This window comes from Giraffa tippelskirchi, chromosome Y, assembly GCF_054371585.1.
Source record: "Giraffa tippelskirchi isolate mGirTip1 chromosome Y, T2T-mGirTip1v1.2.pri, whole genome shotgun sequence".
Classification (NCBI taxonomy): Eukaryota; Metazoa; Chordata; class Mammalia; order Artiodactyla; family Giraffidae; genus Giraffa; species Giraffa tippelskirchi.
In genome coordinates, this window is record NC_137290.1 from 12,150,730 (window position 1) to 12,156,729 (window position 6,000).

A 6,000-nucleotide genomic window follows, 5' to 3' on the forward strand; every position below is an offset into this window, starting at 1 on the left:
GGTGATATTTACAGATTATGTAAAAACTAACTTATTAATGAACATATACACAGCAAAATACTATGTGATCTGCCCCACTAAGCACACGGTGTACGTGGTTTTGGAAAGGGGAAAGGCCTGGGGCTGACAGACCTTTGGCCAGGGCCTCCAGGATGGTTTGGTTTTCGAGTGCAGTATGGGGGCCAGGCAGAGAGCAGAGGGAAGTGGTGCGCTTCTTCCTCAAGGATGGCTGCATTCCCAACACTGCTGTAGCCTTAGGCACAATTTAGGGATGGACTCTGCAGCAGCTGAGCCACAGTGAGGTCATTGTGTGACCCCACACCCTCTACATGGTTTGTAGTTTGGATCTGAGCATCTTTATCCCAGAGATTCCCAGTAACCCTGTCTCTCCTGTGTTGACTCCTGAGAAAAAGTGGTTACTTGCTGCTCCAGAGGCAATTGCCAGCTTGAGGAGGGTTATAGCATCAGGTTCAGGTTTCTTGCCTGCACCTCACAAGTGGCCTGGCTTTCCCAGTCGTGGCTCAGGCACTTTTGAACTGTCGGTCATGCAAACGGCTTCTGTGGTCATATGCCTTGTGTTGAGCTAAGACTGGCAGCTGGGTCACTGCTGCCAGAATGCCCGGCATGCTGAGGGGCAATGATTTTGGAGCCCATTTGATTGGTTCAGTGATGGGGTCTAGAGGTCAGGGTGTAGAAGTCAGCTCCTTCCTGCCAACCTATTAGGTATGGATGTTGTCACAAGGCTCTGTGCCTGCATGTCTCACTTTCCCTGCTTATGGGCTATAGACAAGTAACCAGTAGTTGGTGCAGAGTGACTTCAACCTGTGAGCCACTTGCTGTGCTTTTGTGTCCAGCCCCTTCGCAGCTGGAGGCCACGGCCAGGACAATGTGGAGAGTGAGATGAGGCCAGAGAAAGATGGGAATGATCTGGGACTGTGGATCTTCTTAGTTGTGAGCCCAGGTTTTCAGGGGCCAGGGGCCCTGGGGCCGGCAAGCATGGTGGGGGCAGTGGGAACAATGCAGGCCCCAAGTGGCATGCCAGATGAGAAGACCTCCCTCTTTAGGGTGGAGGCAGTGGAGGAAGGACAGTCCTGGAGGATAGAGAAGTTGCGGGAGGATAGGGCAAGAGTTCCGCTTGCTGGTAGAAGACATCATGGAGGAAGTGGAGGTTGTGGCGGTCAAGGAGCGGGAGCAGATGTCCTTAGAGGAGCAAGAAGAGAAGCTGGAGAAGTAGGGCCAGGAACATCCAAGGCCTGGATCCCGGAGTGACTGGCCCCTGCTGGAGATGCTGTTAGCTCTGAAGGTGGGTCTGAATCCTGTGAATAAGAAAGCCCAAAGGGCCCACCCTCCACTGAAACACAAGATCTGTCAGAGGTGGACCCTCCATCTAGAACACAGAAGTGGCATCATCTGGGAAATCCATGGCTTCTCAGTCAAAATTGTATCCCTCCTGTGGTGCTTGTGAAATTCGTTTTATCTGGGCTATTACAAAAGCAGTTTAACAGATCTGGAAGTTTTGGTACAGAGTCTCTTTGTTGGATTATGGATATTGTCTACTGTCCTGCAAATCTGTTCCTGATATTATGGGTTATATCTTTCCTATTCTAATTAGGGAGAAGGCAATGGCACCCCACTCCAGTACTCTTGCCTGGAAAATCCCATGGATGGAGGAGCCTGGTAGACTACAGTCCATGGGGTCGCACAGAGTCGGACACGACTGAAGCAACTTAGCATAGCATGGCATAGCATTCTAATTAGCACAAATTGATACTTGGGCTTTACTTGCAGGGGTCCTAATTATAATTTTCATTAGCACCAGGAACTCTTCAGAGAAAAGGGTTGTCAGCTACACAAGTCTTCTCCAAAACACTGAATGAATTTGGGGATGAGATTGGGATTTCTAAGTGCTCATGCTAGTTGTAGCTAGGAGTGTTTATTTTCCAGAAATAAGCTATTTTTTTAGGGGGCTGAGATAGAACTTAGGGTCTACCTGTTAAGAAGAGAACACCCTTGTGTTAGTGCATTAATATCCATGGACTTGGAGCTTGTCGGGCCTTCATACAGTCTGTGTTGATGAGATGAGACTAGTTGTTAATAGCAAGTTGAACTCAGACAATGTCAGGCTGTTCTTTAGAACAGCTTTGTTCTTCCAGCCCTTTCACCTCAAGCATCTAGAGGCTCATTGACTTAAAGCAGTTTGTGAACCACCACCAAATGTCAGCCATGATGAGTGACCAAGATGCAGACATGCTTAACTACATGACCAACTTGAAGGTAAGTCTGGGGACACCGATATAGTGAAGGGAGTTGACTGGGGAGGGAAAGGGAGATGATTTACACTTGAAAACAGGAAAGGACAGTTCTTTTGTAAAGAGGTTTCATTTCCCCCTGCTCCACTTTGTCCTGGCAGATGGAAGAGCTCAGGTATCCCACTGATTGCTGGAAGATCACTTTCTTTTGGAATAACAGGTATTTCCAGAAGGAAGTGATTGTTAAGAAGTATCTCATTAGCACCACTGGTAAGAAGCAGTTCTTTGGATTTGGGGAGTAGGGGCAGGAAGGGGTAAGTTTAACTTGGAATGTGTTTAGGCTCTTCTCCCATACTCCTTTTCCTGCAGATTACCGAGCATCTTATTCCACTTCAGTTCAGTGGTACCAGATATTTGAACATGAGGCATGCAGCCATAGGTACCACATCAGAAGCACTAACATCTTCAACTGCTTCTCTGACCACAACTTGCAGGATCTAGCAGGATTGCTGAGGTGGGGTCCCACTGGATTTCTGCAACACTGATGATTGATGTTTGAGTTCTTGGTGGTACATGGAAAGGCTTGGGGTCTGGCCAGACCTGTATTGATCTTGCTCCTTTTCCTGGCAGATCATCTCTAAGGATCTGTGGACAAATCCTTTGCAGTACTATGTGAGGAGAAAGCCTTGAGAGGTAACTGGGAGGAGGACAGGTGAGGACGCCAGGGCCTGGGCACTGACATGAGTGTTTCCGGGAACCTTAGTCATTTATTTCACTTGTGAATAAATTAAGACTCCATGGAGTACAGAGTGACATGAGGGCATCACCATGAGAGAGTAAGTGTGGAGAACTGTAGTGGAAAAGAGATTTGAACTAGGAAATCTTGCGGTAGATGAAGTGGTCTGACTATCTCCAAAGCCACTCAGATTTAAAATAGTCTCAGCTGCACATCTCTGAACTGTCATTCCAAGGCTAACAACACCACCTTCAGTCTCTTCTTAAATTTGGGCTCACTTGCTATTGCTCATGACAGAAGCCTGTGAGTCTCCTTTGTGCAAAATTGTAACCCACTGTCTGCCAATTGTTTCTTTTTTTGATATCACACTTACCTTTTTTATTTTGCGTCTCTTTCACCTACTGCAATCATTCTGAGAATACTGGCCATTGTGAGGTATTAGGAAGAATAGTTTTTTTATTAATCAATTTATTTTAATTGGAGGATAATTACTTAACAATATCGTGATGTTTTTGCCATTATATCTGCCAACATGCATCAGCCATATATATACACATGTCCCCCACCCTTCATCATCCTGAACCCCACACCCACCTCCCTTTAGACCTAGGTTGTTACAGATACTAACTTTTAGTTCCTCACTTCATGCATCAAACTTACACTGGTAACCTATTTTACATATGGTAAAATCTATTTTACATATAGTATTTTACATCTATTTTACATATGGTAAGACAGTATTTTTATTAATTAATTTTAGTAGGAAGATAAGTACTTTACAATATTGGATGGTTTATCTTTTTTTAATTTTTTTATAAATTATTTATTTTAGTTGGGGGCTAATTACTTTACAATATTGTAATAGTTTTTGCCATACATTGACATGAATCAGCCATGGGTTTACATGTGTTCCCCTTCCTGGACCCCCCACCCACCTCCCTCCCCATCCCATCCCTCTGGGTCATCCCATTGCCCAGGCCCTGAGCCCTTGTCTCATGCATCGAACATGGAATGGTGTTCTGTTTCACATATGATAATATACATGTTTCAATGCTATTCTCCCAGAACGTCCCACCCTCACCTTCTCCCTCAGAGTCCATAAAATTGTTCTATGCATCTGTGTCTCTTATTCTGTCTCGCATATAGGGTTATCGTTACCATCTTTCAAATTCCATATATATGCATTAGTATACTGTATTGTTGTTTTTCTTTCTGGCTTACTTCACTCTGTATAATGGGCTCCAGTTTCATCCATCTCAGTAGAACCGATTCAGATGTATTTTTTTTAATGGCTGAGTAATATTCCATTGTGTATATGTACCACAGCTTCCTTATCCATTCGTCTGCTGATGGACATCTAGGTTGCTTCCATGTCCTGGCTATTGTAAACAGTGCTGCGATGAACATTGGGGTACACGCGTCTCTTTCGATTCTGGTTTCCTCGGTGTATATGCCCAGCAGTGGGATTGCTGGGTCATATGGCAGTTCTATTCCCAGTTTTTTAAGGAATCTCCACACTGTTCTCCACAGTGGCTGTACTAGTTTGCATTCCCACCAACAGTGTAAGAGGGTTCCCTTTTCTCCACACCCTCTCCAACATTTATTGCTTGTAGACTTTTGGATAGCAGCCATTCTGACTGGTGTGAAATGATACCTCATTGTGGTTTTGATTTGCATTTCTCTAATAATGAGTGATGTTGAGCATCTTTTCATGTGTTTGTTAGCCATCTGTATGTCTTCTTTGGAGAAATGTCTCATGAAAGAAATCAAAGAGGACACAAACAGATGGAGAAATATACCGTGTTCATGGATTGGAAGAATTAATATAGTGAAAACGAGTATGCTATCCAAAGCAATCTATAGATTCAATGCAATCCCTATCAAGCTACCAACGGTATTTTTCACAGAAGTAGAACAAATCATCTCACAGTTTGTATGGAAATATCAGAAACCTCGAATAGCCAAAGCAATCTTGAGGAAGAAGAATGGAACTGGAGGAATCAACCTGCCTGACTTCAGGCTCTACTACAAAGCCACAGTCATCAAGACAGTATGGTACTGGCACAAAGATAGAAATATAGATCAATGGAACAAAATAGAAAGCCCAGAGATAAACCCACGCACATATGGACACCTTATCTTCGGCAAAGAGGCAAGAATATACAATGGAGAAAAGACAATCTCTTTAACAAGTGGTGCTGGGAAAACTGGTCAACCACTTGTAAAAGAATGAAACTAGAACACGTCCTAACACCATACACAAAAATAAACTCAAAATGGATTAAAGATCTAAACGTAAGACCAGAAACTATAAAACTCCTAGAGGAAAACATAGGCAAAACACTCTCCGACATAAATCACAGCAGGATCCTCCATGACCCACCTCCCAGAATATTGGAAATAAAAGCAAAAATAAACAAATGGGACCTAATTAAAATTAAAAGCTTTTGCACAACAAAGGAAACTATAAGCAAGGTGAAAAGACAGCCTTCAGAATGGGAGAAAATAATAGCAAATGAAGCAACAGACAAACAATTAATCTCAAAAATATACAAGCAACTTCTGCAGCTGAATTCCAGAAAAATAAACGACCCAATCAAAAAATGGGCCAAAGAACTAAACAGACATTTCTCCAAAGAAGACATACAGATGGTTTTTCTTTTTAAAATTTATTTTAGTTGGGGGTTAATTACTTGACAATATTGTAGTGATTTTTGCCATACATTGACGTGAATCAGCCCTGGGTTTACATGTGTTCCCCATCCTGAACCCCCTCCCACCTCCCTCCCCATCCCATCCCTCTGGGTCATCCCATTGCCCCAGCCCTGAGCATTTGTCTCATGCATCGAACCTGGAACGGCGTTCTGTTTCACATATGATAATATACATGTTTCAATGCTATTCTCTCAGAACGGCCCACCCTCACCTTCTCCCTCAGAGTCCATAAGACTGTTCTATGCATCTGTGTCTCTTATTCTGTCTCGCATATACGGTTATTGTTACCATCTTTCAAAT

The 6,000-nt window shown here is 43.6% G+C and overlaps 1 pseudogene; it reads left to right on the forward strand.

Moving 5' to 3' along the window:
- The first annotated feature begins 271 nt into the window (after positions 1-271).
- On the forward strand, positions 272-2,551 carry LOC145537706 (testis-specific Y-encoded protein 1-like; annotated as a pseudogene).
- Positions 2,552-6,000: the final 3,449 nt, after the last annotated feature.